Source organism: Apodemus sylvaticus, chromosome 8, assembly GCF_947179515.1.
Source record: "Apodemus sylvaticus chromosome 8, mApoSyl1.1, whole genome shotgun sequence".
NCBI lineage: Eukaryota > Metazoa > Chordata > Mammalia > Rodentia > Muridae > Apodemus > Apodemus sylvaticus.
Genome location: NC_067479.1, coordinates 117,899,667 through 117,915,741, shown reverse-complemented (window position 1 = coordinate 117,915,741; position 16,075 = coordinate 117,899,667). Strand labels below are relative to the sequence as shown.

The following is a 16,075-nucleotide window of genomic DNA, read 5'->3' as shown; positions in this document are numbered from 1 at the left end:
GAATAACAAAAAAACCAGGATAGCTAAAACTCTCCTCAACAGTAAAAGAACTTCTGGAGGAATCACTATCCCTGACACTCAAACAGTACTACAGAGCAATTGTGTTTAAAACTGCATGGTATTGGTACAGTGACAGGCCAGTAGATCAATGGAATAGAATTGAAGACCTAGAAATGAACCCACACACCTATGGTCACTTTATCTTTGACAAAGGAGCTACAACCATCCAATGGAAAAAAGATAGCCTTTTCAACAAATAGTGCTGGTTCAACTGGTGACTACCATACAGAAGAATGCAAATTGATCCATTCTTATCTCCTATAAAGATCCTCCAGATAAAACCAGACACACCGAAATTAATAGAAAAGAAAATGGGGAAGACCCTTGAGGACATGGTCACAGAGGAAATTTTCCTGAACAAAACACCAATAACTTATGCTCTAAGATCAAGAACTGACAAATGGGACCTCATAAAATTACTGAGTTTCTGTCAGGCAAAGGGCATTGTCAAAAGGACAAAATGACAACCAACAAATTGGGAAAAGATCTTTACCAACCCTACATTCAACAGAGGGCTTATATTCAAGATATACAAAGAACTCAAGAAGGTAGACTTCAGAGAGCCAAATAATCTCTTTAAAAATGGGGTACAGAGCTAAACAAAGAATTTTCACCTGAGGAATATCAAATTGCAGAGGAGCGCCTAAAGAAATGTTCAGCATCCTTAGTCATCAGGGAAATGAGTTCTTTTCAACAGCAACAGATAGATATAAAACACCAGCACTCAAATTATTTGACTACTTGATCATTTTCTATCACTTTGAGAATATAACCTTAAAAGAATAGTTGAGTTGATAAAATGACTCATGAGCTAGATTCAGTTGTAGGCATTCCTTAGTCCTGAGGTCCATTCCTGCAGCCAACAATGTGACAGAAATAATGGTCCCATGGAATTGTCTGAATTCTACATCTGCACCATGATATAAGTCAAATGGCATGTGTGTACATGGCCTTTATACACACACATAGACAAATATTAAATACTTTTGATTTTTATGTGTTTGGACATTTTTCTTGTATGTATATCTGTGTAGCACACATGTGAACTGTCCAAAAAAGAAAGAAAAAAGGTTCAGATTCCCTGGAAGCAGATTTACAATTGCTGTTAGCTGCCATATAGGTGATGGAGATTAAGGACCTCTGGAAAAGCTCTTAGTGTTATCAGATAGCTCTGAGATAACTCTCTAGTCCCAACATACACACATTTAGAGAAAAGATAAATTAAATGTTTGGGCCATAGTTCCAAACTTTTCAATTCAGGTTTATGAGTCAGAGTTCCTGTGTCTTTATGTCTGTGTTAAGAGCATCTCAACATGTCAGAAGCAGCTACAATGGAGAAATTCACTTCATAGTGGCCAGAGTATGATGCATAGTTGGTTCCAATAGACCTACAAGAGTATATTGAAAGTGACCTAGCTTGTTTCTAGTGGGCCCTAAAGTATCTACCATTGCCCTATAGGATTAGAGATGGATATGAAGTCTTTAACACATAAGACTTTAGGATATGAAATATCTGAACAACCACAAAACCCATAAATAAATCAATTTTTAAATTGTGTGTATGCCTGTACACCTATGTATATATATGTGTGTGTGTGTGTGTGTACATGTGAATGAAATAAATTCAATAAACTATTTTTGATCTTCTAGATGGCATAGACCTTGACCTTTGCTGTTTATTTTATTCTACTTCACTTTTCATGCTCAAGCTCAATAAACAGGCTTTATAACCCATAGAAAATTGAGATCAGCTCTTTGAAAAATAATGTGATGCAAAACAGCAAATAAAACAAAATCTTTAATGAAGAGATCATGCTTGCACAAACTATAAGATTAACATAGTTTTCTATCAATAGAGTTACAAGTACACTGAATATGAGTCCCATATTCTGATGAGGTCAGCCAGTCAGAAGGGGAGAGAAGTTGAACAAGGCTGGATGTAGGTCACTATGAAAAAAATAAATACCTGAGTGAGTCATCTCTCACCTGTACTGTCAACCACAGTCTTCAGTAAAAGTATCTAACTCCCCTCACCCCGATCTTGTAGAAGAAACAGGAAGTAGCATGGGGATTCCTGCCTTGCTTCTGAAAAAGAAAAAAAAACAATAAAGCAAAGAGATCTTTTATTAACATATGATAATTTCCACATGTAATTATTTCCAGTAGTAAAAGTAAGTAATATTAGAAAATAGTTTAACGTTGTCTTAGGTAGGGTTACTCCTGTCATGGTGAAACACCATAACCAAAAACTCTTGAGAAGGAAAGGTTTATTCATGTTTTACTTCCACATGTACATATTACTGAATGCAGACAAATGCACTAGCACTGCCCTTTTTGTTAAATTCCCATTTTTTGCCCTCTTTTAAAAGTATTTATTTATTTCACCAGCTCTCAGAGACTTGGCATTTCTGTTCATCAGCATGAGGAAGCCAGGATAAGAATTTAAACAGGTACTTGGAAGTAGAGGCCAAAGAGGGATGCTACTTACTGGGCTGCTTCCTCTGGCTTGATCAGCTTGTTTTCTTATATAATCTAGGACCACCAGTGAATGGATGGAACCACCTATACTGCACTGGGCCCTCTCCCTTCACTCACTAATTAAGAAAATGCCGTACAGCTGGCTCTTATGGAGGTATTTTCTCAATTGACATTCTCTCCTTTCAGATAATTCTATTTTGTATGTCAAATTGACATTAGACCAGCAAACACAGATACACAGAAGGATGGAATTTAAAAATGGGAAAAAGTAAAGGATAAATGGCCAGGGTCTAATTCCTCTTAACAATTCAGAAGAGAATGACAAAAATATCCTTCTCCCTGGTAGTATTCATTTAGACATGAAATCATATATATTACATATGCTATGGACCGGACAATGGTCAGGTACAGAAGACACACTGATGAACCAAACAGAATTGCTAACCGAAAGTAGTTGGCATTCTCATTTCAGAAGCTATGTTAAACCTTGTTGTAAGCCCACAGTCCTTTCAAGAGTTCCTGCCACTAAGCTTAATAGCAGTCCTGAATGTGGAAACCCACAGTGAACTGGGACAATTAAGACAGTATTGGTAAGTTCATGGATTTAAACTAAGAAAGCTTTTGCTCAAGGGCTTTGTAGTTTTCAACGGTGTCTGTGTCAATATACAAATAAAAGAAAGTTACTGGCAGTGGATCTCTCTCTTTGCCCAGTAACCCAACTCATTATGGTCATCCTAATTACTTAAGGAAATTAATGTGACTTCACAATAAGCTTATGGAGTGTGATCAATGCCAACTAAGAAAATGAAGACAGAAGACAGCCTACACAGGTATGTGTAGATTCATTTTCAGTTCCAGATTAAAGAGTTCACTTTTTCCATTTATGTCTCCTTTGTAGACATTGTATTACCAGGGGAGTTTATGTTCTAAGAAAAAATTATGGAAGGCCTATTACCTAGGTGTTACATTGAAAACTATTCAACTTTGTTGTTTATACACTGATATCAGTTTCACTGACTAGAATATTCTATGGTCAGTCTTTCCCACGAGACCTTTTAATATGGTGGTTAGATCACAGACACTTCTCAAAGCTAATCATAAGGAAAGTGCTATGTGCCTCTGGGAGTCAGAGGAGGATGAGAATGCACAGGGGTGACTGTGTCTCATGCAAGATTCAAACCTCTGAATGCAAACACCTTTTAAATGAAGATTAACCGAAAGGTAGAGTCTCTGAGAGCTAGTGCAATAAAGAATTATAAAAAAGGAGCAAAAAATGGGAAATTTATGAAAAGAGCAGCACTAGTGCATTTGTCTGCATTTAGTAATGTGTGCATACACATGCATACTGATGTAAGTGAATGTATGTATATGTAAGTTTTATGTGTATATGATTGTATGTATGAGTGCTTATGTATCTCTGTTTGCATTTTTATGTGAATATGTATGAATGTATATATGCTGTATCCTTATATAGTTGCAACTGTGTACATTATCTGTAGTGTGCATGTCTGTGTGTCTATGGGTAACTATGTAATTAGAATATATTACAGGGCTCTGTTCCTGAATTATTCTTTGCATATATATATAAATAATATATAAATAATATATTTGCAAAATATATAAATAATATATTTTGTTTTTCTTAATAGAATTTCACACACACGTGCTGCTGCCACCACAAACAACAACAAAATAATAGAAATTAACAATCATTGGTCATTGATATGTCTCAATATCAGTGTATTCAATTCCTCATTAAAAAGACACAGGCTAACCAAGATTGTTACAGACCAAAGTCTGCCTCAGGATAACCAGGATTCTTTGGTCCAGGAAGATACAGGTCCGGCGGGAATTACAAATTGACATGACCACAGAGGTGCTTTGAAATCTGAATGTATTTCTCGGGTATCTCCCAAAGTCCAGTCAAGTTAACATCTCAAATTAAGCATCACATACATTTGTAAATGGCTAGTTAGGCTTTCACGGGCAATACAGGGTATTTACCCAAAGTCCAGGGTGCATGTGGCTAATCTGCTTCTTCATCTTGGTCTCAATGTTGTGCCAGCCTGGGAGCTGAAGAAGGATCATTCCCGTGCCTTGCCTCCTGGCAAAAATGGCAGCATTGTAAAGCTTGGGAAGCTGCCTGGCTCGTGCTGTCTTTCAAGAGTCCTTCTGCCTAGTCAGCCCATTGCATTTTTCTCTGTTCCATGACCGGAGCCACCGTAGGCCCCAAGCCCAGGGCCACTGTAGGCCCCGGGTGATCAGCTCCAGTGATTAGCTCCAGTAGCAGCCTCTAGCCTCTAGCCCTAAATGAATTAACTAACTCATTCTTCCTGTGAGTGTCTCTCTGAGTAGAAAAAAAAAAATTACCGCTTCTCTGAGTAAAAAGTTATCTACAGTCACTCTGAGTCTCAATTGAGTCTTCATGAGTGTTAAGTATAAACTGTATCCTGAATCACACCTGGATAAGCTAGGAAGGTTGCCTTGCTCAAGGACTCCCTGGGAGGGGCCTGCAACAAAAGGCAGTTCCTCATAAACTTCCCTTGCTATTCATGTGGGCCTAAGCAGGGACAGTCTATCTGCATAACAAGTAAAATCAAGAGTTAAAGGCAGAACTGGATTAACTTGTAGGGGAAGGTAGCTATGGGACTAGGCACCAACTCAAATGTAAATTCCCTCCACCTTGCCCAACATTCACTTGTATGGCAGAGACCTCGTAAGATTTTTCAGATGTAAATATCCTTAGCCTGGGTCCAGAGTTCCAGGATTCACCTGCCCTGAAAGGCAATGACTAGAAAAACCAAAAAAGAACTTGTGACTGGAATTTCTGGAATGCCTTTTCTACTGTAATAACATAAATGGTTAGAACAAAGCAAAGCAGAGTTTTTTGGCTACAAGATGGATTCTTACATATCTATATTTGCTTGGTTATACCATGTCCTGGCCATCAAACTTGCCAATTGAGATTTTCAGCTTCTGAATGTAAGAGAGAGTTCCATTCTTCCCAGAAGACATTTTCTTGCCTCAGCCTGTAAAATATCACTTTACAGGTTTTACTGGGCCACCATGGCACAAGATCAAGTAGGCTTCATTCCAGGGATGCAAGGTTGGTTCAATATATGAAAATCCATTAATGTAATCCACTATATAAGCAAACTCAAAGAAAAAAATCATGTGATCATCTCCTTAGATGCAACAAACACATTTGATAAAATACAAAACAAGGGTCAGCAACTGCCATAAACACCAACCCCAATCTGTGATGCCAGACCTCACTGCTTTTCACAATTTAGCCTGGATGTTGAAGCTAGTCTTTAATAGGTCAACGACCCATTCTCACCAATGGACAGGTCATTGAGATGAAAACTAAACAGATAAATAATGAAACTAGCACGTGTTATGACTCAAAGGGGCCTAACATATCTACAGAACATTTCACCAAAGTATAAACAAGTATACCTTCTTCTCAGCACTTCACAAAAGATTCTGCCAGACCACATTGTTGTACACAAAACAAGTCTCAACAAATACAAGAAAATTAAAATAACTCCTTGCATCCTATCAGGCCACTACAGATTAGACTCTTTTTATTTTCGGAAAATAAGACTTTATTCATTTCTTATCTAATTTTCCAATTATATAAATGGGTATGTGTATTATAATCATATATATGATATATATCAATGTTACCAACCTTTATCATTTCTTTGTTTTCTATTGCATTTTATTTGTTTTAGTGGAGCAGAGGAAATAACGACCTGCCACAGTACTCATGTGAATGTTAGAGGACAACTTTGGGAAGTTTGTTCTTTCTGCCTACTCTGAAGTCCAGAAATTAAACTCAGGCAGTCAGCCTTGGCTGTAAATGTCTTGATCTTCTGGGCCATCAAATGACCCCATCATCATTCAACTTGAATAGAACCCCTTTGACTGGACATATGCTGAAAGCTGAATTAAGTCTCAAGGCTTTATTGAATTAATTACACAAATGTATTTCAAAAAGTTTTGATCTTATTTTCTGGTCTCTTTTGATCTTGGGTTCCACACACAGAAAAAGGAAGAGCTATTGGCACTATTTCAGGGATGAGTTGAGGGAGACAGACAGTGAGAGAGTCTGAACTCATGTCTCCATTTGAAATACAAAGAGAAAATATAGGTTTAACTGCTCGTCAGAAGGTAAGGTCAGAGAAACTATAAATGAAGGATTGCTCTGTCACATTGTAAAATGCTGCATACTCACATCGGCAGTCGAGGAAGACTCCAACTTTGTACATTTGCTGTCTTAAGCAGACTTTTCTTAAAGAGGGAAAGAACCAGAGGGTGCAATAGAACCTCATCATTTACCTCTTAAGCAAGACTTTATCTCTGGAAGGCCCAGGAATGCTGTTCTTTCTGTACAGTCACATATGCCCACTTGCCACTGTGTTGCCTGTCCACAGCCACCTCCAAATAATGCCTCACTGAGTTGAAGCTCTCCACCAAATACAGAAGCACTGAAGTGAAATATCCTTGGAGTGTCAGTCACAGTCTGTGGTTTATCTCTAAATCCTACACTTCCAGTGGGTGTCCTCAGATAAGACGAGGGAAGAGTGAGCTGTGTCTGGGTACAAAGCAATATGTCTTGGAGCCTCAGCAGTACATTGCTCATTCCTATTATCTGGCATAAACTCAGGTCTGTGATCTGAGCTGGCTGTAGGCTCTGAAGCAGTTTAGACTCTCACCTTTTTAAATAGCACTTTGCATTCTGGAACAGGACTAAGGAAGATTTTTCACATTTCTTCTCCAGGTCTGTGATGATCTACAGGAGGCTACCAAGGTGCTCACAAACCCAGACTTCACTGGCCTTCAGTTTGCCCATGGTCTTGCTACTAGGTGGTTAAGTCTCTGTAACATTTCTTGGGAATTCTGCATAAGCTCAGTACCAAACTTCATCAGTTGGCTCTGATTAGGTTCTTTTAAATTCAGGTAAATTTGCAAGCTAGCAGTCTCAGAAATAGAGCTAGATTTCAATAACAGAAACAAGAAATGGCCTACAAACTTGTGGAAACTGAATATCTTTTTACTCAATGAGAGAAATAAAGAAACTAAAGACTTCTTAGAATTCACTTAAAATGAATGCACAACATACTCAAACTTATACAACACAATGAAAGCAGCACTAAGAGGAAAGTTCATAGCAATTATAGCCCTAACAAAGAAAATGGAAAAATCTTATACTAGCAACTGAATAGCACACATAAAAGTTCTAGAATGAAAAGAAGTAGTATCCAACTAAAATGAGTAGACAGCAGGAAGTAATCGAACTTGGATCTAAAATCAACTAAATAGAAACAAAGAGAACAATACAACAAATCAATAAAACCACGTTTGTTCTTTGAGAAAATCAACAAGATAGTCAAGCTGTTATTCAAACTAACTAAAAAAGACAGAGAAAATATGCAATGTAACAAAGTTTGGAGAGATGACAATAGACACCAAGGAAATCCAAAGAGCCATTAGATCTTACTTCAAAAACCTATACTACACAAAACTGGAAAATATCAATGAAATGGATAATTTTCTTGATACATACCATTTACCAAAATAAAATCAAGATAAAAAGAACAAAACATAAATAGACCTATACTCCCTAAGAAAATAAAAGCAGTCATCAAAAGTTTCCCAACCAAAAAGAGTCCAGGGGCAGATGGTTTTAACACAGAAATCAACCAGAAGTTGAAAGAATGGATAATACTAATGTTATTCAAATTAGTCCACAAAATAGAAACAGAAGTATTATTTTATATGGCCACAGTCTTGCTGACTACTGGACCACACAAAGACTCAAGAATGGAAGAGAACTGCAGACCAATTGCTCTCATAAACATTTGTGCAAAAAAACTCAAAAAAAAAATTGTGAGCCAAATCCTAGAACACATCAAAAAATCAAAAACTAAAATCAACTAGGCATCATCCCAGAGATGCAGAGATGGTTCAACATACAAATATCTGTCAATGCAATCCACCATATAAACACAGTGAAAGGGAAAAAAAAACCAGAAAGAACAAAAAGCATTAGATGCTTAAATAGCAGCTAATTCAAAATGTAATATCCATTCATAATAAAAGGCATGGAAAGATTAGGGACACAGGAACATATATAAATATAATACAAGCAATCTATATCAAGTCTATAACCAACATCAAATTAAATGGAGAGAAACTCAAAGCAATTCTATTAAAATCATAAGCAAGAAAAGACTATCTACTCTTGCCATATCTCTTCAATATAATACCTGAAATTCTAATTAGAACAATAAGAAAAGTAAAGGAGACCATAGGGATACAAATTGGAAAGAAAGAAGTAAAAGTATAACTATTTTCAGTTCATATGATAATATATATAAGTGACCCTAAAAATTCTACTAAGAATTTCTAAAGCTGATAAACACCTTCAGTGAAGTGACTAGATAAAAGATTAACTAAACAAGCAAAACTCAGTTGCCCTCCAATTTCAAAGAAAAATGTGCTGAGAAAGAAATCAGGGAAACATCACCATTCACAACAACCATAAATAATGAAAAATATCATGCAATAACTAAGCAAATAAAAGACCTATATGAAAAGAACTTCAAATCTTTGTAAAAACCAAATTAAAGAAGATATCAGAAGATGAAAAAAATCATCCATGGGTCAGTAGAATTAACATAGTAAAAATGGCAATTTTGTAAAAGACAATCTATAGATTCAGTGAAATCCCCATCAATATTCCAACACAATTCTTTAAAGACCTTAAAAGAAAGTACTCAACTTCATATGAACACACACACACACACACACACACATACATACACACACACACACACACACACACACACACGAATCAAGGATAAATAAAATAAAAGAACTTCAGGAGGTATCACCATCCCTGATTTCAAGCTGAACTACCCAGCTGCAGTGTTAAAATCCAAGTAGTACTGGCATAAAAATAGACAGATTGAACAACGAAGTAGATTTGAAGCCCCAGATGTAAATTCACACATCTATGACCACTCGGGTTTTGATAAAGAAGCCAAAATTATACAATGGCAAAAAATGAGACATCTTCAACAAATGGTTTGACTTCAGGTGTACATGTAAAAAAATGTAAATAGATCCATATCTATGACCCTGCTCAAAACTCTAATCCAAGTGCATCAAAAATCTGAACATAAAACCAGATACACTGAACCTCATAGAAGGCAGGGATTTGTGCATGTAGAGGAATGCAAATAGATTCATATTTATAATGCTCAACAAAACCCAAGTCGAAGTGCATCAAATACCTCCACATAAAACCAGATACACTCGAGCTAATAGGAGAGAAAGTGGGTAATGTCCTTGAACTCACTGTCACAGAAAGACTTTTCAACCAGACCAATGATAGCACTGACACAAAATGCAACAATTAATAAATAGGAGCTCATGAAACTGAATAGCTTCTGTAAGAAAAAGAATGGTGTAATCAGACCAACAGGAAGCCTATAGAATGGGAAACAATTTTATTTTTACCAACTTCACATCCAATAGAGGACTAATATCCAAACTATATGAAGAATTCAAGAAACTGAACATCAACAAACCTAATAGTCCAGTTTAAAATTGCAGTATAGATCTAAACAAAGAGTTCTCAATATAGGAATCTCAAATGCCTGAAAAATATTTAAGAAATATTTAGCACCCTTAGCCATCAGAGAAATCAAAACCACTTTGAGATTCCACCTTACACCTGTTAGAATGGCTATGATCAATAGCACAAAGGATTGCTCATATTGGTGAGGATATGGAGCAAAAAAAAGCACTCTTCCATTGCTGGTGTGAATGCACACTGTATAACCACAACGGAAATCAATATTGTTGTTCCTCAGATTGTTGGGAATCAATCTGCCTCAAGACCCAGCTATACCACTCTTGCACATATACCCAAAGGATATCACATCCTACACAGGGAAACGTGTTCAACTGTGTTCATAGCAGCTTTATTTATAATATTCATAAATTGAAAACAACCTGATTCCCCTCAACCAAGAATAGAGAAAATGTGGTACATTTGCACAATGGAGTACTACTCAGCTTTTAAAAACAACAATGTCATAAAATTTGCAGGCAAGTAGATGGAACTAAAAAGAAAAAAAAATTCATCCTGAATGAGGTAACCTAGACACAGAAAAACAAACATGATATGCACATACTTGGGTATTAACTGAAAAGAAAAGAACAATTATGTGACAATCCACAGACTGGAAGAGGCTAAGTGACAAGTGGTGGCTTATGACAGCATGCATGAATCTCTCCAAGAAGGGAAAATAGAAAAGATATTGCAAATAGAATGAAGGAGGGTGGGGACAAGAACAGGACGGTTCCAGTGGGAAGAGGGTGAAGGAAAAGAATGGTGGGAGAAACAACTAGAATTGGGGGTCAATTCTGGGACAAGGTAGAAAACTGGGTGCCTTGGAAACTCCCAGGAATCTATGAGGGTGGTCCTACCTAAAGTGTCTAGTAATGGGAGATACAGAACATGAAACCGCAATCTCTTATAGCCAGGCAAGACTACCAGTAGAGGGGTTGGAACATCAACCAGTCACAAATTTTTCTACCTACAATTTTTCTGGCCAGAATGGTGTGAAGGGGTAGACTGTACAGAAATTATGGGAGTCACCAACCAACGAGACTCATACCACAAAATGAAGCTTACCCTGCCACTCCTGGAAGAACCTGAAAACAGAAGCTGGTTAGCCCAGTACCTATGATAGAACCAAGCATGACTGGAAAAAAATCAATGAAAGGACTTTTTAATAATATTCTGCTATACTCATAACCTAATCCAGATGTCATCAGAGAGCCTTCATCCACCAACCGATAGAAGCAGATGCAGAGACCCATACCCAAACATAAAGTGGAGCTTGAGGAATTCTGCTGCAGAGGGAGAGCAAGGATTGGAAGATCCAGAGGGGTCAAGGACACGACACCACAAGAAAACCCACAGAATCAACCAACCTGGACTCAAAGAGGCTCACTGAGACTGAACCAACTATCTGGGAGCCTGCATGAGTCTAATGTAGGAACTTTACAGACATGATATAGTTGTTTGTATGTTTGTTTTTGTTTGTTTGTTTGTTTTTGTGGGACTCCTAATAGAAGGAGCAGGAGCTGCTTCTAATGTTTTTTCCTGCTTTTGGGGACACATTTCCTCCAATTTGGTTGCCTCATCTAGCCGTAATATGAGGGAAGGTGGCTAATCATATCCTACCTTGATATGCCATGTTGGATTGATATCCCTTCTTTGAAGGTAAGCAGCGAAGGAGTGGACTGAAAGGGAGGAAATAGAGGAGAGATGGAGTGTCTGCAGTCTGAAGGGAGGGAAGGGAAACTTTTGTTATGCTGTAATATATGAAAGAATACATTAATAAGAAAAGAAAACTTTTATTTTTTGAGACATATTTTTCCTTATAGATGGATAAAAGGCTAAGGAATGTGGTATGCTTTACAACCTCATAAAATTACCTGAGAGATGGAAGCATTATACACACAGCATCATTAATGACAGAGCCTCAGTTATGGAACATCGTCCATATTTTTTCATTTTTTCCATTTTTTTCTTTTTTTCATTCTTCACAAACAAAGAGGCTCCTAAATCTCTTTCTGACACAGAGACACACCTAAAGTCCAGGGACAACAATGCATTGTTAATCATCAGTGTCTACACTATCTGTTCATTTGGAAGATCAATGAGCATCTGTGAGACAAAAAAATAATGTGCTGAAGAATGATTGGATAGAAATACATACATAACCAGAATATACAGCCTGGTGAGTTTAGCTTTAATTATGAAATATGTACTTGAGAATCCCATAAACATCTATGTTATCATCCTGTCCCTCACCCTCCAGGTGCCTCTGTGTTCTAAGATCAACATCAGTATGCTGTTATTATTGTGACAACAAGGAGAACTTGCAGACACAAGTCAAGAAAATAAGCAGAACATGGGCCAATATATGGGTCTTTATGAATTGATAACAGTTTTATAAATGTATATTTTATTGTGGAGTAAAATATATTTTTGCTTGATTATTTTAAATTCTGTTTTTCTTTAGTACTGATGTCTTTCCATGCAGAGATTTTTGAAAGTGAGTGGTGAATGAAGTCAGAGGAAAATTTCTGACTGAAAGATCAGGATCTTTAGGTTATTCTAGCAAATAAATAATTTTATATCTCTATCCTACTTCATTCAGTTGTAAAAGTGGTGGGGGGGTCACATAGGCCTATGGTTTTCTTTTTTGGGATGCTGACTATCCCTTCATGAAATGTATGATGGGCTTTTTTTTTTTTCACCAGAAATGCTATGTAAGACTAATCTATAAAGTTTAGAATAATACTTTTTAAATGTGCAATGTTTTTAGCTGCTGGACATGGTGGTACCCATCCTTAATCCCAGCACTTGGGAGGCAGACACAGGCAAATCTCTGAGTTCAAGACCAGCCTAATCGACAGAGAAAGTCCTAGGGCTACAGCTACAGAGAGACATCCAGGGTTATACAGAGAAAACCTGCCTCAAAAACTTGCAATGATTTTACCCAGTGAATGATTATTCATGTTGATTATTTACTTGAAAATGCACACATTATTAGTAGTACTATTGCATAATGAATTCAGATTTACCCTTTTAAATATGCTGACAATGCTCTTGAAAGATAAAGGGACTGCAGTAGCCAGGTAGAAAGTATATCAACAGTTGCTGCATTGAGCTACTTCATGCAGAAGTATTGGCTAAATTCATAGTCATTGACACAAGCATGAAGTGCTGCATAGCCTTACATCAATATCAGCTCTTTTCCAACCCCTGGATTCACCATTAATAGAGGAATATAACTGATAGAACACTCACACACACACACACACACACACACACACACACACACACACACTGACTTATAGTCTATGGTCCAGATAGCAATTGCTATGGCTATCTTCTAATGGAAAACCAAGGTTCATTCCAAAGGGTTGAATGTCTCAGCTGGTCATTTGTTTATATTGAAACCCTAATGAAGGAGGTTCTAATTCTAGAAAAATAATATATCAGCAGCAGGATGGGAAAGATGAGCTTGCCAATGAAAGTGAGGGAAAGTCAGGTAATCAGCAACTTTCCATCTTCCATGTCTTTCTCTCTCAGCTGCCACCAGAATATATGGTCTAGATGTAGGGTAGGACTGCCAATTTCAAATGATCTTATCAAGAAAAATCCCTTTTAAGTATTGCCAGCTGTTTGTGTTTTAGTTGATTCCAGGTGTAGTCAAGATGGAAACCAAGATTAGCCATCACATCTGGTGACTGATCTAGACTGAAAACCTGAAGGGCTTCTCCATGCTCTCTAGATAGAAACACTGCTGATTGACTGGGAGCATCTGTAAATAGCTGCTATCTTTCTGATGAGTATATTATTGATGCCCACTAACTATAAATATACAAGTTTAAGCAGCCATACATCCTGTTTGTATTTACATGACAGGCATAGACGTTGTAGGTGGATTGAGCACTGGGAACTGATTTGAAGCATTCTGAATATTTCTAGTGCATACAAAAAATCCTGGTAACACAACATGACCTTCTGTAGGACTCACAACACTTCAAACTTCTGTGCAAAGATTTTAGAGAGTTGGAAAGCGATCTTTCATACATAGAGCCCTGGTTGGTGGGGAGGGAGTGGACATCTGATCCTCTCATGAACCATCGATGCAGAAATCTCAAGTTTCTTCACTTTATCATGTCATGATGTCTTACTCAGGGAAACACATGCACTCATGTGGAAGGACCTTGATTTTAAAATGTTTACAGGTCAAGTATATTCTCTGTATTTGTTTGTGTGTACATATTCATTCATCAAGTATATTCTCTGTATTTGTTTGTGTGTACATATTCATTCATGCACAAAGCAGAAATTATCATCGGAGCTGAACAGGCAGGAACAGGGTTATATTCCAATAAACAGACCTTGTTTGCAACTGCTTTCAGTGCAATCCTTTCTGATAACTTGCTAAATGTAAGTCTTTTTCTTGCTTCTAAATAGAACTACATAAAACCACCTTGTTAATTTTCAGTTAACATTTTCTCCATGAAGATCCTCACGGACTGAATCTGTAGCACAGATACACACTGAGAAATGCTATCTGTAAGAATAATAGGTATGCTTATTAAACCCCTTTGAGTCACTTAGGACCCCATCTTCCTTTTATTTCCTGAATCTCATGTAATGTCCAAGACAACCCTGTGGAACAAGACATTCCTTTTTACAATGAGATAGACCCCAGCTATTCCAACAATCACACTTAAAATCTTACTGGCTTATAAACTCTGAGCTCATGTTTTTTCTAATGTTGCCTCCTTATTGTACAGTCACAGAATTACAGATTTAAATGGATATGAGAACCATAACAGATGTTTCCAGAGCTAGAAGACTATCTCTCAGCCCAGGAGATTATGGAAAAATCAATTGTTTAGAAAAGTAGTTGGTTATGATGAAGTCCTTCATTAGGATGGGTTCCACTCTGACCACAGAGACATGATGCTGTCTTCATTAACCAGCCATCTTGATATTTTAAGTGCTTACTGAATTCCCACAAAAAGCATCATCCTCCAAGATCACCTTTAGATAAGGTCCAACTCTAAGCGAGAAAAAGCCTAATTACCACTTGATACATAGACTACTGTTACTGATGCCATGGTACAAAAGAGATGTGACATTTTAAGTTTTTATTTAATAATTTGAGTCGACTTTATTAAATAAAATAGTAAATGTGACTATGTAAAGAGTTGCTAAGGAGATTAAAAGAATTATTATAGTGGCATACACTGGACTATCACCTGGCAAAAAAAGAAGTATTCAAAGATACTATTTATTTCACTAATAATAGGTATTACCAGACCCAAGAGTATTCAGAGAAGATACAATGGAGAAAAAGTCAGTGTACCTGCTCTGAAATTTTTGTTGTTGTTGTTGGTCTTGAGAATCTTGTCTCTGAAAAAAAAATGCTCAGTCTCCTTTATTCTCACTTTCTACAACACAACAAAACTCTAGAAATGAGACAAATTATATTTCTTCTGTGAGGGTTAAGCATACAGAATCTAACTAAAGTCCACAATAATTCAAAGGAAAAATAATAAAATGTCATAATAAGTGGATGACTAATATTGATTTTCCTCTTGACTGGATCTGAAATCAACTAAAAGTCAAGCTGTTAGGTACTTCTGTGAGGGCCATTTTTAACCTGATTGCTTGAAGTAAGAAGCCATGCTCCAAATGTATCAATGCTGGGGGTCAGCCCCAGAGGGGGTGTTCTTCTTTCTTGTTGGTTCCTCTTGAGGCAGCAGAGGGGGAAGAGCATTGGGGGAGTAAGACTTGTCTTACAAAATTCTGTGGTGAGACTTTGTCTTACAAGATTCAGGAGTAAGACTTTGTCTTAAAAGATATTTAGGGTTGCTGTATAATAAAAAGTTTACTAATCTCAGTCTAAGTTACTATGTT

At 37.0% G+C, this 16,075-nt stretch overlaps 1 pseudogene; it reads right to left on the bottom strand.

Annotated features, from left to right (window-relative positions):
* Positions 1–6,533: 6,533 nt before the first annotated feature.
* Positions 6,534–16,075, bottom strand: part of LOC127690853 (probable E3 ubiquitin-protein ligase TRIML2) — a 164,565-nt pseudogene continuing 155,023 nt past the window's right edge.